This window comes from Dasypus novemcinctus, chromosome 9 (assembly GCF_030445035.2).
Source record: "Dasypus novemcinctus isolate mDasNov1 chromosome 9, mDasNov1.1.hap2, whole genome shotgun sequence".
Classification (NCBI taxonomy): Eukaryota; Metazoa; Chordata; class Mammalia; order Cingulata; family Dasypodidae; genus Dasypus; species Dasypus novemcinctus.
The window spans coordinates 15,050,400-15,068,408 of NC_080681.1; the positions used below are offsets into that span (position 1 = coordinate 15,050,400).

Genomic DNA, 18,009 nt, shown 5'->3' on the forward strand with positions numbered 1-18,009 from the left:
ACGTAATATGCCCCACTGCCCCACTGTGTGCAATCGACCTTCGCCTCCGCTTCCCCCCAGAACTCTCTTGGACATCCATTATCACCTTTGAAAAAAAAAAAAGCTCAAAATAGATTTCCGGCTCTCACTGCAAATGTTACACATTCGAACTTATAAAATAAATGAATAATAAAAAAGTACGCTTCGTATCCATTCGATCCCTTCGGATTCCGCGTAATGCTTTTTCGCAGAGGAGACTAGACCACGCCCACTCCTGAGCGCCCCCGCAGAGGTTGGCCCCGCCCCCCCAGCGGAGCCAATCAACCGCGCGCCCGCTTAGGCCGCTCAGTCGCGGGCCGAGCCAGTCGATGCGGGGGCGCGCGCGGCCCGGGGCGGGCTTCGGCGCTCGGCGGCGGGGCCGGGTGCTCGCCATCTTCTCCTGCCGTGGTGGGCCGCGTTCTCGCTGGAGAGGCAGCCCGGCGACCCGGGGCGTGAGTCCGCGCGGTCGGGCGTATTCGTGCGGCGGGCGGGACTGCGGTGCGGGCCCGGGAGACCCCGCGGGCGGGCGGTGCAGACCTGAGGGGGGCCGCGCGCTCCCGGGCGGGGGCCGTGCTCGCGCCTATGCGGCGACTTCTCCGCTCTTCCCTCGCGGGACCCGCGAGCAGCGCCCTCCTCATCCCCCGGGCCGGTGGGCCGCCTTGTCTCGGGTCGTGACACGGGTGCTGGGGCGGTGCACTGGGGCGGTGCATGGCTCAAAGAGCGGCCCGGGGAAAAGGGGCAGGCCGGCGCCAAGCGGGACCCGGGGGGACGTTGGATTTCGCGGGCTGCGGTTATCTCTGAAACTCCAAACATAAGTAGAACAAAAGCAAAAAAGCTCGAGTTTAGTTGTAATTAAAAATTTTAAACCCCAAATCTAATCTGAGTGTAAGAAGTTTAGAAATGGCATCAACTCGTGCATTTATCACCGGGTGGTGAAACCAAGTCAAGTTTTCTCCAGCAGAGCGGTCTTTAGAAGATCGTCATCCTCATCAGATGGGGACTGGTTAGGAATGCCGCTTACCGGGCCCCATTCCCCGACCTCAGAGTCAGGAACGGGGGGTGGGCGGGCGAGCAGTGGCCTTCTCGAGTCCTGCGGGTGGTTCGGGTGCGTACTCGAGTCTGAGAGCCAGGACTCCGGGAACCTGCATGTGTACACGTGAACTGAATCGTGGGCCCCTGACTTCCATGCCAAGGTCCATCTGGGTTAATACACAATTTGAATTTATTATATGTTAGTCTTGTCTTTCCCATGAGACGTGTAAATTCGTTGAACTCAAAGACTTTTCCATTCTGCGCTTTCCCCTAAGCTGCAGGCAGTCCACCTGGAGAGCTCCTTCTTTCCTGGTAGCTCTCCCTAGCTCTCATTCCCGCTTTGTAAACACGTGGATCCAGCAGTTCCTCCTGTCCACCCTCTCTAAAATCCCATCCTCTCTGAGTAGCCCCTCAGCTGCCAATAGCACCATGCCCTGGATAGGTAGATTAGGTAGGGGGATGTGCCCTGAAACGAGTCTGGGCTCTCTCATTTACTAGCTGAATGACACTAGGGCAAGTTACTAGTTTTCCTAATCTATGAAATGACAATAACAATAGGTGTACATCACGGAGTTTTTTGTGATGATTAAATGAATTAATGTATTTAACAGTGCTTGGCACCCGGTAAGTATTCAAGCATCAGCTGTTATTAGTAGCTAAGCCAGAGGCAGGTGAAAATAGTATAAAACAGTGGTAAAAATAGTAGGAACCTGGGGGAGAAAGACTAGTATATGTTGACATGTAGTAAGATGATCTAGGTGCTGTCATTCAACTAAACCAACATAGGTTGGGTACTTTTTCTTGAAACTTTGCTGTTGAGTGTGGTCTGTGGGCCAGTGTCTCTGGTATTAACAGGAGCTTGTTAGAAATGCAGAATCTCAGACCTACATAATCTGCTTTTTAAAATGAGATTCCCCAGCAGGTTTAAATGCAGCTTTGTTGGAGGAAGCTTGAGATCAGTTGTGTGATTTCTCAAGGAGTTCAGCCTCACATCAGCGACCATGGGCAATTGGCAGGAGGGCTTGGCTCTCCAACTGACTCTTCTCTTCTGCCTCACCCCACTGCCCTTCCATCCTTTCTGCGTTGCTACTCTCTAGCCCTGGGTAATGCCCAGCCTACCTTTCCTTTGCTCTGGATCTGCTGATCATGATCTGCTGATCATGCTCTGGATCTGCTGATCATAGTTGCCAGTAGCATGACTTTTGGGGGTCATAGTCTAAACTCAGCTGCGTCACAGGCTTCTCACCCATCTCTTTTTGTGTTAGCCCCTTATGAGGGAGTATTTCAAATCCTAACACCCAACACCCTTCCCCCCGCCACACAGTGACACCTCTGGCTTTCAAGCAGAGTATTTTGCTGATGTGAATTCTGGTTCTCTTTTTACTTTAAAACTTTTTTTCTCATCCCTCTGCAGTCATTTCTCTTTAGAAGAAGTGTACAACCTTGTTGCCTGTGAAATGCCTCTTCTACAGGAGAGCCTTACTTCATACACTCCCATCTTCTTGCAAGCTCTACTCAGGTCATCCTCCTCAATTTTCATTTTCATTTTCTCCTCTTGGACTTGCTTCCACTTCTTAGTCACTACTTTCTCCCACTCCCTAGTCACCCACTACTTCTTCCTTTTTTTTTAAAGATTTTTTTTTAAAAATCTATTTCTTCCTCCGCCCCCCCCCCCCCCCCCCCCCCCCCCGTTGTCTGCTGTGTCCATTCGCTGTGTGTTCTTCTGTGACCACTTCTATCCTTATCAGCGGCACCGGGAATTTGTTTCTTTTTGTTGCATCATCTTGCTGCATCAGCTCTCTGTGTGTGCAGAGTCACTCCTGGGCAGGCTGCACTTTCTTTTCGCGCTGGGCGGCTCTCCTTATGGGGCTCCCTTCCTGCGCATGAGGCTCCCCTACACGGGGGACACCCCTGTGTGGCAGGGCACTCCTTGAGCGCATCAGCACTGCGCATGGGCCAGCTCCACAGGGGTCAAGGAGGCCCGGGGTTTGAATGGGGACCTCCCATGTGGTAGACGGACGCCCTATCCATTGGGCCAAGTCTGCTTCCCTACCCACTACTTCTTTTTTTTTTTAAAGATTTATTTATTTATTTCTCTCTCCTCCCCCCCCCCACCCCGGTTGTCTGTTCTCTATGTCTGTTTGCTGCGTCTTCTTTGTCCACTTCTGTTGTCAGCGGCACGGGAATCTCTGTTTCTTTTTGTTGTGTCATCTTGTGGCAGCTCTCCATGTGTGTGGCACCATTCCTGGGCAGGCTTCACTTTCTTTTCCCGCTGGGCGGCTCTCCTTATGGGGCTCCCTCCCTGCGCATGAGGCTCCCCTACACGGGGGACACCCCTGCGTGTTAGGGCACTCCTTGCGCGCATCAGCACTGCGCATGGGTCAGCTCCACACGGGTCAAGGAGGCCCGGGGTTTGAATCGTGGACCTCCCATGTGGTAGACGGACGCCCTAACCACTGGGCCAAGTCTGACGCCCCCACTACTTCTTAACCACTTAGAATTAGGCTTCTCCCTGTCACCATTCTGAGGAAGTCAGTTTACAAATGACAATTTAATAAATCCGATGCTTTTTATTATTTTTCCCCCAGACTTTATTTTCAACACATTGCATTTTTTTGGCTCTTACTGCTCTGATTGTTCTTAACTCTCATCTCTTGTATTTGATTCTTCCGTAGGCTTTATTCCATAGTTTAACTGTGTTTTTCCTCAATAAAGTATCCAGTTATCCAGTATTTCAAACTTTCTCCACCATGTCATGGGGGATCTTAGGTTGCTTTTCTCATTGATAGTTTTATCCACTATTTTGGTTTTCCATTTTTTTAAACACAAAAAGTTTTGTGTGTGTGTATAAATCAATGCTTTATTAAATTCATCAATGTTTTGGTCAATTCCTGTGCTCATCATTGCTTCTTACATTCACACCTTCCTTCATTGTCGTCAGTCTTTAATATATTGAGAGTTTATGGATTGTAGACATCCTTAGTCTTTTTATGTCTGAAGACTTCTTACTTGGTCCTTTCTAGAAAACCTTTTATGAAATATGAAATGTAGCATGCTGCAGTCAGCTCACAATAGGTTGCCTCCAAGGGAATGCAACGCAGAACTTTACAAAATAAAGGCCAGAGAGAGACACACAAGAGAGGAGATAAAGATGAGACCAGGGAACTCACAGCTTCTGGAACTGAGAGCCTCGACCCTAGTTTCCACATCATATTTATTAGGAACTCCAAAGCAGCTGTTCCTCATCAGCACGGCAACGTTTACAGTAATTGGGGGCAAGTGCAACAAATAGGAAACGGGTATGCCAGTTTCCCACAACAGTAACATACAGAGAAGTAAGCAAAATAAAAATGTTCAGTTTCACAAGTTATTAAAAAGTGGACAGTCACGTAACTACCCTCCAGGTTAAGAAGGTAGAACTTGGCCTGAACCCCAGGAGCCCCTTGTGCCCTTGTCTTGTTCTTGGTCTCAGGAGGGAAAAGTTTCAATAATTCACCAATAAGTAGAATGCTGGCTATAGTAGAGTGTCTGTCTGATAAAGTTTTCTTTTATTCCTGGATTGCTAAAGAGTTTTTTTGTTTGTTTGTTTTTTAGATAGTTGATGGGTTTGTTTTGTTTGATCTTGTATATTGATTTTTTTGCGCATTTTCTCATTCTTAGAGGTTTTTCGGTTTGTTAGTCTTTTCTAAGAAACAACGGTTGGCTTTATCTTCTCTATTATGTTTTCTAATTTGTCAATTTTGACAGTATTTTTATATTGAATCCTTTGGGTAATTCTTTCTCAGCCCTGAGATCATTTTCTCACTATCTGCTCTGTTCCTTTCTAAATATGCGAGAGATATCCTTTGCATATCTCCAGAGCCTGGTCCCTGTACAGCTCTTTCCTCTCTGGTACTCCAGCTCCCCAAACTTTCCACATCTCTTCAACTCAGGGCATCTTCTGGGTTCCCCCTCCCTTGCTCCCGCTTAGAAACTCTCTTAAGTCTCTCTTAAGCTACAGCAAGGATTCCCCTCATTTGTTTCCCATCTTTTAGGGACCACTGTCCTTTGTTATCTGGTCTCCTTTGCCTCAAAAACTGTTATTCCATAGGTTTTTTTCCTACCATTTTGTTGTTGTTCAGATGGGAGGGTAAATCTGGGAGTCAGGGGAGTGCTTTGGAAGTTGGATATTTTGTCATCGGGACCCAAAATCTGGACCTGAATTCTTCCTTTAACTACTCCTGTGCTCCTTTTGTTTTAAAAAGAAATAGAGGCAACAAGTTTTGGTGCTCACTGTGGGTGTGAATAACTCGGCGTGTGCAGCAACAAAAGACAAGGATTATGAGGAGGAGGAGGAAAAGGAGGTTATAAGGACGGGTACTGGAATAGGACGAGGGGTGGGGGGAGACCACGAGGACCGGCCGGCCGTGAGCGGACGACATAGCATCTGGCCAGGACGCATGTGCCCGCCATTAGGGTCGGCGCACGCCGAGCCTTGCCAGCGAAACGGGCCTGTGATGCCCCTGTACCCCTCGCCCGAGGGAGAGGAGTAGTTGGGGAGAAGTAAGGAGAGGAAGACAAGAAGCTATAGGCGTGCAGTCTGGAGTAGGTGGAGAAACCTGTGGCAGCGGGGTTGTGTCCCCCCACTCATAAGACGGAAGGTTCGTGCGTCTAGTGAGGTTGGCGACATCAGTAGTGAAAGAGGGGGCGGAGGTGGTTACGTTCGAGGCGAGGAGCCTTTTTTGTTGCCAGAGGGAGAGGGTCCAATTGAAGGGCTGGTGACTCGGGTTGGCAGCGGCTGGGAGAGCGAGGGAAGCCAGGACGAAGAGAACGGCTGCGAGGCTGTGTAGAGGCATCATCTGACGGTGCGGCATCTGTGGAGAAAACTCCTCGCTCTCCACACTTGGCGAGCGGGCAGCATGAGGGGGGTAAGGAGAGCGGGGTAAGGGTCTGAAACGTTTTAAGAAGGGGCGTTCCTTGATGATGGCTGGTGCTGGATCCGGGTGAACGGGGTGACCTCTGGGCCGTATCCACTGTCAATGTTATCTCTCACCGAAGGCATAGGGTGCTGATCGTTCGGTGGAACTAATGGGTCAGTGGCAGGCCGGATGCAGCGCCCAGGAACCCAGAGCGGCTGTGGCTCAGAATCTGGAAAGACGCAAGCAAAGCCCCTCCCCTGTGCTAGGAGGGGAGCTGGATCTTGCCAATGATTTGTGGCAGGGTCTTTCCAATGGACGAGGGGAACTTGCGAGGGCTGCCACATGGGTCCCCAGTGTTTATGGGTGGGGGAGAGTCCATGGTCATCGAAGGTTAGGAGATTGTGATGAACGAGGCAGGCAGTCACGACGTCGGCGGGGGCCTTGTGGGGAGAGGAGGCCCTTTCTTTTTGAATGAGTAGCTTGAGCTGTTGGTGAGTGCGCTCGACGATTCCTTGCCCCTGTGGATTGTATGGAATGCCAAAATGATGCGTGATGTGATACATCTGCACGAAGCTGGCGAAGGCGGCACTGTGATATGCTGGTCCGTTGTCTGTCTTGAGATCCCATGGAATTCCCATGAACAAAATAGCTTGGCGAAGCGCCTGGACGCAGTGTTTAGCACTTTCTCCCGCAAGAGGGACTGCATAGCACAGATGCGAAAAGGTGTCAATTGCTACATGAAGATATTTGAGGCGGCCAAAGGCGCTGACATGAGTGACATCTAATTGCCACCTTGAGTTGGGGCGGAGGCCGCGGGGGTTAACACCCTGAGGCTGCAAAGGCCCAAGTGGCAACAATGGCGCGCAAGTCCGGCACGTGCTCACAAGGTGTTTGCAAGTTTCAGTGGGAAGGTCTGGGAAGAGCTTCCGGATGGACCGCGCGGAGAAGTGGAATTGGGAATGCAGGAGCTTGGCTTGATTAACAAAGTCTCCAAGCCGCGGCCCGTCGGCAGGGTTTTCATGTAGGAGGACCGGGTTTACCTGGCGGCTTGACACAGAAGCATCAGCGAGGTCATTCCCTTGAGCCAGCGGTCCTGGTAGGCCAGAGTGGCTTCTGATATGAGCAATGAACCAGGGCTGCTGCCTCGCCTCAAGCAGTCGCTGTACGAAGGCGAGCGCCCGATTGATGTTTGAGTCACCTGGTAGGAAAGTAGCAAGCCGGAGGCTGCGACACACCTGAAGAGTGTATAGGCTGTCAGTAAAGATGTTGAGAGGCTGGTCTGGGTGGAGATTGAGGACTGCAGCGACAGCTAGAAGCTCGCCCACTTGAACAGAAGAGTCATTTGCGAACAGCAGTTGCCGTGGCTCAGGATTCTCAGGAGTGTATATGATGGCAGCAAACGCCGTTTTTGAGGCATCTGTGAAGGCAGTGATAGCAGAAGGGATCGGGTTCCGTGCGGGCAATGGACGGAACGGGTTGGAAAACGCCAGTTGAGACATTCCCTGCAGCAATCGGTGATGAGGATAGTGGTTGTCAAAGGAGCCGCGAAAGAGCTCTACCAGGCTCTGCATTTGGGCATTGTTCATGATGAGGGAGGTAACTTCCTTGGCATCTAAAGGCCAAACAATAGTGTGTGGCGGGATGCCATACGTTTGTATGGAGAGAAGTACTAAGTCAGTGGCCAACGTGATCCAGGCTCTTATGAAAGGGCAGATTTTCGGGAGTTTGCTCTTTGACGTATGCAGAAAAAGGAGAGGGCCATCTTGCCACAAGAGACCTGTGGGAGTGATTGGCGTTGGCAGAACTAAAGCCAAGATTGGAAGGATGGGGGAGAACCGCTCCAGGCGACACTGTTGCAGGGCGGCACTGACTTGTTGGACGGCTTCTCGAGCCTCTGGAGTGATGATGATGCTGCGAGTGGTCGCCGTTGGAGGGCTGTCCCTTGTCTGCAAAAGCTCGAAGAGAGGCTGCATTTGCGCTGTTGTGATGGGAAGCGCCGAGCGAAGCCAATTGATTTGCCCGCAGAGCTGTTGGAGCTCAGTTAATGTCATCTTCGGAGAGAGGTGGATTTTTGGGCTTGTGGGCTGGATAAGCCGATGAAAATGAAAGCCTAAAAATTGGAAAGGAGGCTGGAGGTTTATTTTGTCAGACTGCACAGTAAGCCCGAGGCTGGAGAGGTTTGTTATTATTGCCGAGAGCAGATCATTGAGGAGCGCACTGGAGCTCGCTGCTAAAAGGAGGTCGTCCATGTAGTGGAGGATGTATGTGTGCTCCGGATTGAACTTGGAGTGCAGCGGCTCAACAGCATGGTTGACATACAGTTGGCACATAGTCGGGCTGTTGCGCATGCCTTGAGGCAATACTCGCCATTGAAATCGCTGAGCTGCGCCTTGGTTGTTGATGCGTGGAACCGTGAACGCGAATCTCAGACAGCCCCGGGGGTGAAGAGGAATAGAGAAAAAGCAGTCCTTGATGTCGATGGTTGCCGCATGAAAATGCTGGGGGACTGCGGTGGGATGCGGGCATCCTGGTTGAGGTGATCCCATTGGCTTAATATGTTTGTTGATCTCACGGAGGTCGTGGAGAAGGCGGTATTTGCTGGTGTTCTTTTTGCTAATGACAAAGACCGGTGAATTGTAGGGACTAGTGGACGGCTCTATATGCCCTGCTTGTAGCTGCTCTTTGACGAGGGCAGAGAGAGCCTGCAATTTGTGAGCTGGCAAGGGCCACTGCTCGACCCAGATGGGCTCCTCTGTGTCCCATTCCAGAGGGATAGGGTCAGGTTTTGAGATGGGAGCAGTGGCCCCTAGAAGGGGGGGGGCAGCGCAGATGAGAAGGCTTCTATGGTGATTCGGGCCTTTAGCTGGCTGAGAACATCTCTCCCCCATAAGATGGTCTGGACTGACGAAAGGACGAGTGGACGAATTTGGCCTTCGTGGCCTTCTCGGTCGCTCCAATGCAGAGGCTGGGATGTTTTCCAGGAGGCAGCGGCTCCTGTGGCGCCGATGACTTGAGGGCCGGTTTCGAGGGGCCAGTGATTGAATGCGGCGATTTCGAAGGGAACACAGGAGACTTCAGCGCCAGAATCCAGAAGCCCATCAAGCCATTGCCCATTAATCTTAAGCTCTAATGAGGGTTTCTGGCGGCGTGTGATGGGCATTGTCCACATTATGGCTTGGGAATTTTTCTGGGGGCCTCTTGGGGGTGGGGCTGAGGCCTGCCCTGATGGAAGTTTAAAGGCTGCTGGGAACCTTGGGCGGAACAGCAGTCGCGGGCCCAGTGATAACCTTTCCCACAACGCGGACACGACGTAGAAGGGCCCCTTGGCCGTCGCATCGGCGGGTCTGAGCAAGGCGCTGGGCCTGGCTGGGAGCACTCGCGGACGAAGTGGCCGGGCTGGCCGCACCGAAAGCAGACGGAAGTGGGGCTGGATGAAACAGCCATGGCAGAGGCAAAGGCAGCGGTGAGTGTTTTGACTTGTGGGTCGACGTCACGGCAAGCAAGGACCCATTCGTGCAGAGCTTTGTCGCGTATGGGAAGGATTATGGCCCGGAACGGCGCAAGGCACCCGTCAATGACTAACTCTTTGGCTAACGCAAATTGGGCATCCTCGCTGGAAATTTTCCGCTGACAAGCTTCCAGGACGCGGGCGACAAATGCTGGGAAGGTCTCATTGGCGTCCTGAAGCAGCTGCGCGAGCTTGGTGGGCTGCTTGGTGGAAACTAGAGAGAATGACCGCTGGACGAGGACCTTTACCCGGTGCCAAAACCCTGGGTCAATTTCGAGATAAGAACGAGGGTTTGCATAATTGCTGGTGCCCGTGTATGCATCGGAGGGATCGAGGACGCCGGCCTGGGCATTCTCCACGATTTGCCGGTCAACAGCCGCTTGATAATGGGCGCGCCATTCAATAAATTGACCCGGCGTCAGGATGGCACGGGCTAGTGCAATCCAGTCATATGGGAGAACGAGTTGGGTCCCTAACTCCTCAAGTAGTTGCTGCGCATAAGGGCTGCCAATCCCGTCTTCCTTTACAGCTTTGCGGAGGGTTCTGACCTCTTCCGCTGTAAAGGGTAGCCAAGTTTGGGGTCGCTGCGGCGTGGGCTGCGGATTTAGCGGATAGAGCTGAGGGGTTTGAGGAGGCGTGGCACCGGGGGCCCATGGAGCAGCCAAGGCAGGTGAAGGGCTATTGCCGTACGGCGGCGGCAAGGGATAAGCGGAACACGGGTGAGAAAATGGCGGCTTAGCGGCTTCCGGGCGACAACAAAATGGCGGCAGAACCCTTCCGGGCGCCGGCCAAGATGGCGGAGCAGCTACATCCGGCGGCGGACAAAATGGCGCGGGGCGCGCTTCCGGTTTAGCGGAAGATGGTGACCCAGCAGTTTCCGGGCCCGAACCGGATGCTGACTGGGCAGGAAGAGGCGGGTAGAGGTGGGAGGAGGAGGATACTGGCGGAGAAGAAGCCGGATGCGCGCTATCTTGGGCAGAAGTGGGGGAAGAAGGCGGAAGTCCGCCATCTTGGGGAGTGGCAGGAGTGGTTTCTGTCTGCTGCGGGGAGCTCGGGCGGGGAGGTTCGCGCTCGAGAGCAGCAGCAAGTTGGTTAGACAGAGAGTCAGTGTCGGCGGACTCATCGGGATCACAGTCTAGAGGCCGTTTGGGAGAAGCTTCATAAACGGCCTCGGTCGGGGCGCCAAGGAGACAAGCGCGAATGGCAACGAGAACGGGTAAGAGGCCTGTTGGGAAGGTGCGTTTCTCGTGCTCCATGGCGGAGGTGACTCGATCTATGAGTCGCGAATAGGTGTCCGGGCTCCAGAGTTGGCAGGTGGCGAGCCACGGATTAAAAGGGAGCAAAAGATCCCAGTACTTTTGGAGCTGCCGCAAGGAGACGCGGACTCCATTGGCATCGAGCAGGGCAGCGAGGGCCCTGACTTGCGGCGCCTGACGCAATGACAAAGAGGCGCCCATGATGGGATAGGGACGGGACGACGGCGAGGGGTCCCTTGGGGCTCGTCCGGGCGAGGGGTCCCTACCTGGAGAGGAGGACGATCACAGCAGCAGCAGCAGCAGAGAGGGGCTGGGGGAGGAGCCGCCACGTTGGGCGCCAGTTGTAGCTGAGCGAGAGGGTTTCGTCCTCGCTCAGGCCCAAGAGTCGGGGGGGCTTGCTCCTGCCGAACCACCGGCGGGGGGTGCCCCAAGAGGGAGCACCGGTTCTCCAGGCGTGGGGGACGCGCGGTTGGGGAAAAACCACGGAGACCGCTTGAGCGCAAGAACAGGTCTGCTTTATTACGGAAGTACACTTAGCTATATAGGGGTGAGTAGAGGGAGGGGCGTGATGAAGGGAGGGTTGGCTAAGGGGCGGCTGTGGACAGGCTGAAGCTGATGGATAGACCTGAGGTAAGCAGTTACTGGGGAAGAGGGCAGATTGTGGGTTGGCAATATGGGCGGGACTGGCGGGAAGGGCGGCGGGGGCTGAAAGGGGAGGAGGGGCAGAGAAAGGCGGCAACACTCCTGTCAGACTTTTGTCCCTACCTCTCTGTTAAACCTGTTGTAACAAACCCACGGGTCGTTGCCTGACTTCTCATTGCCTGACCTTTCCGCATCATTTGACAAGTTGTCAGTTTGCTTCTTCCTCTCCTTGACTTCTGGTTTCACCAGCTTTTCCTGGTGTCCTCTTTCTTACTGGTCACTCTGTGGCAGTATCTCTTGCCATCTCCCCCTGTTCTTCTTTCTGACTGCTAAGTGTTGGCAGGCCCCAGGACCTAGTCTTAGGCCCTCATAATAGATTTCTTTAGGTGCTCTTATGCAGCCCAAGGCTTTAAACCCCATCTACGTCTTGATGATCTTATATGTCTTTCTGTGGCCCCACCTCTCTCCTTAGCTCCACACTGACTCTTGGATATCTCCACTTGGACACCTAGTAGACATCTCAGAATTACTATATGCAAAACAGAACTTTTAATCTATTGGAACTTGCCATCTTCCTCCAAGCCTCCTGCAGTCTTTCCCGTTCTCCCAGTTGCTCAGGCGACAAACCTAGAAGACACCCTGAATTTTCTTTTATCTTTTCTTACATCCGATTTATCAGCAATTTCTGCAGTGTATTTCTGTGCTAGGCAGCACAAGATGCTGTAAGAAATAAATTCCCCAAATCTCAGTGACTTACCCTAAAAGGAATTTATTTTTTTGCTCACATGAAAGTCAAAAGCTGTGTCCTGCTTTATGGGTGGTCTTCCATTTGGTCATTTGGGGGCCAGGCCCCTTCCCTAGTAGTGTCTCTGTCTTCCTCTAGGGCTCAGTGTCCTCCACATTCCTTGGTGGATAGGTAAAGTTAAAGAAGAATTTTATGGGTTATATCTGATGGTGGTGTATATTCCTTCCACTCCTTAATTAAGTTCTGTTAGCCTGAATTTAATTATCACCTGGCCCCTTGGCCACACTTACTGGGGAAAGAGGCTGGAACATGGAGTCGCTGTGTGTCTAGAAAGAAGAACTATGCCATCTCTAAGCTCCTAGGAGGCCTCCCCCAAATTGCCCAACATCGTCTCAACTCTGTTCCATTGTCCTGCTTTATTATCTTCATAGGACTTATGAAGAAAATTATACTTATTTTGTCAACTTGTCCTTTTTACCTCTAGAATGTAAGCTTCTTGAAGAAGAGATGGCTTGTTTAGTTTCCTGGTATCGCTGTCACTTAAGACATTGCCTGATTTAGTAAATGTTTAACCTTTTCCCAAACTATATTCTCATTCTGAATTTCTTTTTTTAGTTCATGATGTCACCATTTTTGTTGTCAGTAGGCCTTGATTTCTTTTTTTTTTTTCTTTTTTTAAAGATTTATTTATTTATTTAATTCCCCCCCCTTCCCCTGGTTGTCTGTTCTTGGTGTCTATTTGCTGCGTCTTGTTTCTTTGTCCGCTTCTGTTGTCGTCAGCGGCAGGGGAAGTGTGGGCGGCGCCATTCCTGGGCAGGCTGCTCTTTCTTTTCACGCTGGGCGGCTCTCCTTATGGGGCGCACTCCTTGCGCGTGGGGCTCCCCCACACGGGGGACACCCTTGCGTGGCACAGCACTCCTTGCGCGCATCAGCACTGCGCATGGGCCAGCTCCACACGGGTCAAGGAGGCCCGAGGTTTGAACCGCGGACCTCCCATGTGGTAGACGGACGCCCTAACCACTGGGCCAAAGTCCGTTTCCCAGCCTTGATTTCTTGAAGTCAGGTTTGCCACCTTTCTTTTCACGTGCAGGCATTTGCTGAGGTCATGAAATAAATTTTCAAAATGTGTTGTGTGTGTGTGTGCTTTCTGTTCTCATCGCCACCACTCTCGGACCAACTACCCATCCTTTTTCTACTTTAGCCTCCTTGTTGGACTCTATATCCAGTTTTCCCCTTGGGTATGCATTCTGTGCATTTAATGCTAGTTTAATCTTTCCAAGGTGTAGCTTCCATCACTCTTTTTTAATTTTTATTTTTTATTGTGGTGAGAAGAGATTAAAAACAACAGGAGTTACTATGGCAAAGAAATATAAAATGAGTACCGCTGAAATAAGCAAAATCACAAGCAGCACAGTTTCTTGAAATTCTGAGCACCCCTGGACACCAAAAACTAACCACAAGAAAAATAACTAATAAATTGTCTTACTTAAAGTACTTTTGGAAAGCCCCAATTATTTACCAATCATTATTCTATACAAACAGCTTATATAATCTTTTTCTTTAAAAACTCTTGCTTGGGAGACCCAAGATGAAACACAATTTGGTTTGCTACTTGAATTTGTGCTCCCCAGATTTGCAGTTTTAAGACCACCAATATATGTTTTTGTTGCCTTGCAGCTCAGACTAATTTTTCAGTCAACAGCAGAAAAATATATATAACATAAAATTTGCCATTTTAACCATTTTTAAGGTTATAATTCAGTGGCATTGATTACATTTGCATTACATTGCAACTATTTCCACTCTCTTTTTTTCCACAAGTTTTCATTACTCCAGACAGAGACTCTATACCCATTAAGCAAGTAACTTCATTCCCCACTCCCTCTACCTCTGTCTCTGAATTTGCAAATTCTGGTTGTTTATTATAAGTGAAACCATATAATGTTTCTCCTTTTGTGTCTGGCTTACTTCACTCAACATGGTATCTTTAAGGTTCATCCGTGTTGTAGCATGTATCAGAACTTCATCCCTTTTATGGCTGAATTCCATTGTATAGCTATACCATATTTTGTTTATCCACTCATGTATTGATGAACTGGAGCTGTTTCCACCTTTGGCTATTATAAATAATGCTGTTATGGATATGGTGTATAAATATCTGTTCAAGTCCCTGCTTTTGATTTTTTTTTTTTTTTTAAATTCTTTTGGGTATATGCTTAGAAGTAGGGTTGCTGAGTCATATGATAGTTCTATGTTTACCTATTTGAGGAACTGCCAAGCTGTTTTTTATAGTGGCTGTACCATTTTACACTTCTAATAACAATGAGTGAGGGTCCCTATTTTTCTGTATCCTCACCAATACTTATTTTCCTTTTTTAAAAAAAATAATAACAAGTCTAATGGGTATGAAATGGTATCTTATTGGAGTTTTTTTTTGTTTTGTTTTTTTTTAAAGATTTATTTATTTAATTTCCCCCTCTCCCCTGGTTGTCTGTTCTTGGTGTCTATTTGTTGCGTCTTGTTTCTTTGTCTGCTTTTGTTTCTTTGTCCGCTTCTGTTGTCGTCAGCGGCACGGGAAGTGTGGGCGGCGCCATTCCTGGGCAGGCTGCACTTTCTTTTCACGCTGGGGGCTTTCCTCACGGGCGCACTCCTTGCGCGTGGGGCTCCCCCACGCGGGGGACACCCTTGCGTGGCCCGGCACTCCTTGCGCGCATCAGCACTGCGCATGGCCAGCTCCACACGGGTCAAGGAGGCCCGGGGTTTGAACCGCGGACCTCCCATGTGGTAGACGGACGCCCTAACCGCTGGGCCAAAGTCCGTTTCCCCTTATTGGAGTTTTGATTTGCATTTCCCTAATGGCTAATGATGTTGAATATCTTTTCATGTGCTTATTAGCCGTTTATAGATCTTTGGAGAAAAGTCTGTCCAAGTCCTTCGCTTATTCTTCCATCATACTTTTTTTTCCTTAAAGCAGTTTTATTGATATATATTCAAATACCGTATAGCCTATCCAAAGTGTAGAATCAGTGGCATTAGGATAATCACAGTATGTGCATTCATTACCACAAAAAATTTTAGAATACTTCATTACTCCAAAAAGAAAAACTCTATATCCCTAGCAGTCACCTCTCATTCCCTCTATCCATCCCCAACCCTACATAACCACTAATCTAATTCCATCTTTATAAATTGATTTGTATTTACATTTTATACAAATGGAATCATATAATATGTATGTTTGTGTCTGGTTTCTTTTACTTTGTGTAATGTCTTTTCCCCCCTGATATTAACATCTTGTAACATTAACATACAAAACATTTGTTACTTTTCAAAGAAAAATAGTCTCATATATGCAATATTACCCATACTCATATTTCACATGAAGTTTTACTCTGCTATACAGTTCCATGTTGCATTTTTTAGTGTTCCTTTTAGTCATATCCATGACCATTTTCTGATTTGTGATTTCCAAACATTTTCTCTCATTGACTAGGCTGCCTTTTCACCCTTTTGACAAAGTCCTTTGAGGTGAAAAAGTATTTAATTTTGAAGAGGTCCCATGTATCTTTTTTTTTTCTTTTGTTTTTTTGTCTTTTGGGCATAAGATCCAAAAAACCATCAGCTCTCACAAAATCATCTAGTAGTTTTATGGTCCTTGCTTTTATATTTAGGTCTCTGATCCATTTTGAGTGGCTTCTTGTATATGGAGTGAGATAGGGGTCCTTTTTCATTCCTTTGTTTATGGACATCCAGTTCTCCCAGCATCATTTGTTGAAGAGACTGTTTTGTCCAGGTAACATGGACTTGGTAGGTTTGTAAAAAACTAATTGGCCTTAGAAGTGAGGGTTAATTTCTGGATTCTCAATTCTGTTCCACTGATCAATGTTTTTGTCTTTATGCTAATACCATGCTGTTTTGACCATGGTAGTTTTGTAATATGTTTCGTGTTAGGGAGTGAAAGTCCTCCCACATTGCTCTTCTTTTCTAGGATGCTTTTGGCTATTCAGGTACACTTTCCCTTCCAAATAAATATGGTAATTGCCTTTTCTATTTCTGTAAATTAGGCTGTTGGAATTTTGATTGGTATTTCATTGACTCTGTAATTCATTTTGGGTAGGGTTGACATCTTCATGATACTTAGTCTTCCAATTCATGAACATGGAATATCTTTCCATTTGTTTGGTACTTTGAACATTATTTTATTGTTTTCTGAATATAAGTACTGTATTTCTTTGGTTAAATTGATTTCTAGTTATTTGAGTCTTTTTGTTGCTATTGTAAATGGAATTTTTTCCCCTGATTTCCTCCTCAGATTGTTCCGTACTAAATATTACTGATTTTTGTGTGTTGATCTTGTATCCTGACATTTTGCTGAACTCATTTGCTCAAGTAGCTTTGTTGTAGACATTTCATTAAAAATTTTTTTTTTCTAAATATAGGGTTATGCCATCCACAAATAGAGCTTTACTTCCTCTTTCCCTGTTCGGATGTCTTTTAATTTTCTTTTTCCTTGTCTAATTGCTCTAGCTAGAACGTCTAGCACAATACTGAATAACAGTGGTGACAGAGGGCATCCTTGTTTTGTTCCTGATCTTAGAGGGAAAGCTTTCAATCTTTCCCCATTGAATACAGTGTTGGCTGCTGGTTTTTCATATATGCCTTTATTGAGGAATTTTCCTTCTATTCCTGTCTTTTAAACAGTTTTTATCAAGAAAGGATGCTGGATTTTATCTAATGCCTTTTCTGTGTCAATCGAGATCATCATGTGACTTTTTCCTTCAGTTTGTTAATGTGGTGAGTAACAATAATGGATTTCCTTATGTTGAACCAGCCTTGCATACCAGGAATAAATCTCATTGGTTGTGATGTATAATTCATTTGGTATGCTGATGGACTCTATTTGGTAGTATATTATTGCGGCTTTTTGCATTGATGTTCATTAGAAAGATTGGTCTGTAGTTTTGTTTTTTTTTTTAGTAGTAGTATCTTTAATTGTGTTTGCTATTAGTGTGATGATGGCTTCATAAAATGTGTTGGATAATTTTCTCTAAATTTTTTGTAGGAGTTTAAACAGGATTGGTGTTAGTCTTGAAAAGCTTGGTAATATTCACCTGTGAAGCCATCTTGTCCTGGACTTTTTTCTGTTGGGAGATTTTGGATGACTGATTCAATCTCTGAGTGTGATTGGTTTGTTAAGTTCTTGTATTTCTTGTAGAGTTAGTGTAGGCTTTTGGTACACTTTTAGGAATTTGTCCATTTCATCTAGGTTGTCTAGTTTGTTGGCATATACAATTTCTTATAATATCCTCTTACAATCTTTTTTATTTCTGTGGGGTCAGTCATAATATTCCCCGTTTCATGATTTTATTTATTTGCATCTTCTCTTTTTTCTTTGTTGGTAGAGCTAGGGGATTGTCAATTTAGTTGATCTTCTCAAAGAACCAGCTTTTGGTTTGGTTGATTTTCTCTATTACTTTTTGTTTTTGGTTTCATTTATTTCTGTTCTAATCTTTAGTATATTTTTCCTTTTGCTTGCTTTGGGATGGGTTTGCTGTTCTTTTCCTAGTTCTCCAGTTGTTTATTTAGATCTTTGATTTTAGCTTGCTCCTCTTCTCTCTTTTTTTTTTTTTTTTTGGAGGTACCAGGGATTGAACCCAGAACCTCATATGTGGGAAGCTGGTGCTGAACCACTGAGCCACATCAGCTCCCCTGAGTTGGTTTTTTCATTTGTTTGCTTTTTTTGTTTTGTTTTTTTTTTTCTTTTTTAGGAGGCACTGGAAATCAAACCTGGGACCCCCATGTGGGAAGCTTGTGCTCAACTGCTTGAGCCACATCCACTCCCAATCTCCTCCCTCCCAAGATTTATGTATGTATTTTTCTTTATTTAACCCCCTTTCTTCCAGATGGTTC

At 47.8% G+C, this 18,009-nt stretch overlaps 1 protein-coding gene and 1 long non-coding RNA gene across 8 annotated transcripts in view; one reads left to right on the forward strand and one right to left on the reverse strand.

The window, feature by feature from the left end:
- Window positions 1-263, reverse strand: part of LOC131279696 (uncharacterized) — a 51,155-nt gene extending 50,892 nt beyond the window's left edge. For 2 of the 4 annotated variants that reach the window (XR_011649607.1, XR_009187100.2), the window contains exon 1: window positions 86-251. This is a non-coding gene — a long non-coding RNA (uncharacterized lncRNA). Of the gene's footprint in view, window positions 1-38 lie in introns of all 4 variants that reach the window. The other 2 variants (XR_011649606.1, XR_009187099.2) reach the window with 2 other exon arrangements.
- Window positions 264-332: 69 nt separating this feature from the next.
- The window catches only part of CLCC1 (chloride channel CLIC like 1), a 49,127-nt gene continuing 31,450 nt past the window's right edge, over window positions 333-18,009 (forward strand). For 3 of the 4 annotated variants that reach the window (XM_058303096.1, XM_058303098.2, XM_058303099.2), the window contains exon 1: window positions 333-470. The gene's annotated coding sequence lies outside the window, so the exon portion shown is untranslated. Of the gene's footprint in view, window positions 471-16,800; window positions 16,894-18,009 lie in introns of all 4 variants that reach the window. The other variant, XM_058303097.1, reaches the window with a different exon arrangement.